This window comes from Mastomys coucha, unplaced genomic scaffold (assembly GCF_008632895.1).
Source record: "Mastomys coucha isolate ucsf_1 unplaced genomic scaffold, UCSF_Mcou_1 pScaffold15, whole genome shotgun sequence".
NCBI classification, from domain to species: Eukaryota; Metazoa; Chordata; class Mammalia; order Rodentia; family Muridae; genus Mastomys; species Mastomys coucha.
The window spans coordinates 30,691,608-30,693,852 of record NW_022196897.1 but is presented as its reverse complement, the minus strand read 5'-3'; the positions used below and the strand labels follow the sequence as shown (position 1 = coordinate 30,693,852).

The following is a 2,245-nucleotide window of genomic DNA, read 5'->3' as shown; positions in this document are numbered from 1 at the left end:
ATTTCTCCTGACCTTACCTGAGTACAGGTGCCCCTTTTGAGGGGGCAAAAACCCTTAACAATACACAACAGAATTCTAATAGGTCTGCCTTTATATGTTACTTTATATCCCTTTCAACTTTTAATATTCTCTATTTGTTCCATTTGATTAATGTTTTGATTTTATGTGGCTAGAGTATTTTTTCTGGCTCTACCCACTTGGCGTTCTAATGTTTCTTGTACCTTTATGGGCATTTCCTTTTTTAAAAGGTTAGATAAATTTTCTTCTACGATTTTGTTGAAATTGTTTTTTGGGCCTTTGACCTGGGATTTTTTTCTCATTTCCAGTCTTTTTTTTTTTTTCAAGACAAGGTTTCTTTGTATAGCCCTAGGTGTCCTAGAACTCACTCTCTAGACCAGGCCTCTGCCACCATTAAAGATGTGCCACCATTGCCCAGCTTCTCATTCCTATTCTTTTTTTTTTTTGTTTGTTTGTTTTTAAAAGAGCTGATGACTTTATTTTCATATTTTATAATATAAGTGAAAAACACACTTTTTTTGGTATCACTTCTCCCTCTATAAGTATTCTCTTTGTTAAGAAGAGAAGTTTCCTTGTCATGCATCTAGTAAACACTCAAGCTCAGCACCAAGACCTTCTTGTGAAACAGAAAAAGAGTACAAAATGATAAAGAGTACTTCTCCTCTTATTTGTCTGGCCGGGTCATGCCAAGCCATGTGGGCACCATCATAGGGCTGGTGGGAGGTCACATCATTAGAGGCCCAGGCATCATGGGCATGTGGCCTCCCATGGATGGTCTCATCCCAGGAGCTGGTCCCACAGGGATCATCTCAGGAGGAGGAGGGCCCATCATTGGCATCATGGGATGGCCTCCCATGTGTGGTGCAGGCATCATGCTAGGCCAAGGAGGACCCAGGAGACTGCAGGGAGGTGGGATCATGGCCCCCGCAGATGGAGGAGCAGAGAATGGAGCTGAAGGGATCTTTCCTTGTTGAAATGCAGCCTTTGTTTTGTCAGTTAGGCTCTGGGCCTGCTCTTCCATTCATTTCTGGTAATAGTCTTTCACATTCTCTTTGTGTTTCCAACAACTGCAGAGTGCCTTCCTCGAAGAGGGAGAATCGTGGGTAAGATACGTATCACAGTAGTCACAATAAAACTTAAGCATGGTATTCCATAGGCCATTGACTACCCCCTCATTCCTATTCTTAAATTTGGTATTTTCATGTTGTTACAGATTTCTTGAGTGTTCTGTACTAGGAATTTTTTGGGTTTTGTTTTTTTGTTTTTTGTTTTTTAATTTAACACTTTCTTTGACAGATATATCTACTTATTCTATTGTATCTTCACGATCTGAGATTCTTTCTCCAGTGCTTTGCATTTTGTTGGTGAAGCTTACTTCTGTTTTTCCTTTTTGAATTTCTAAATTTTTCATTTCATGATTTACTTCATGTTTTTTCTTTATTGCTTCTATTTCCATTTTCAGGTCTTGCACAGTTTTGTTTCCTTCAACTGATTGTGTTTTCTTGGTATTTTAAGAAGGGATTTCATGAATTACTCTAATTGTGTTTTTCAGAATTTCTTTAAGGTACTTACTCATTTTTCAAAGGATCTCTATCATCTTCACATAATTGGTTTTAATGTCTTTTTCTTGTGTTTCAGCTCTGTTGCAATATACAGGGCCTACCAGGGTAGGATAGCTTGGCTCTAGTGACAACATATTGCCCTGGCTGTTATTGTGTTTTTACCTGGACATCTAACCATCTGGGTTTAGGATAATCATAGGTCTAGGTTCTGATTTCTGGGTTTGTTGGGTTGGTATTTTGTTCCTTGGCTTCTGTTTCTTCTTTGGATTTTCAGATTGTGTTTTGATTATGTGTTTCCCATTTTGGTGTGGTGATTTGAATATGCTTGGCCCATGGGAATTGGTACTATTAGGAAGATGTGTAGTTTGGAATATGTGTGGCCTTTTTGGAGGGAGGTATGTGACTGTGGGGTTAGAAGTTGAGGTCCTATGCTCAAACTCTACTTACTACAGAATGAGTTCCCTCCTGATTGCCTATAGAAGGTAGCTTCATTCTGGCAACCAATGGATTAAGATGTAGACCTTTCAGTTCCTTCTCCAGCACTGTGTCTGCTTGGATGTTGCCATCCTTCCTGTCATGATGATAATGTCTCTGAAACTACAATACAGCCCCCATTCAATATTGTTCTTTTTAAGAGTTGTCTTGGTATCTCTTCACAGCAATGG

The 2,245-nt window shown here is 39.2% G+C and overlaps 1 pseudogene; it reads right to left on the bottom strand.

Annotated features, from left to right (window-relative positions):
• Positions 1-682: 682 nt before the first annotated feature.
• On the bottom strand, positions 683-1,162 carry LOC116091963 (annotated as a pseudogene).
• Between the last annotated feature and the right edge of the window lie 1,083 nt (positions 1,163-2,245).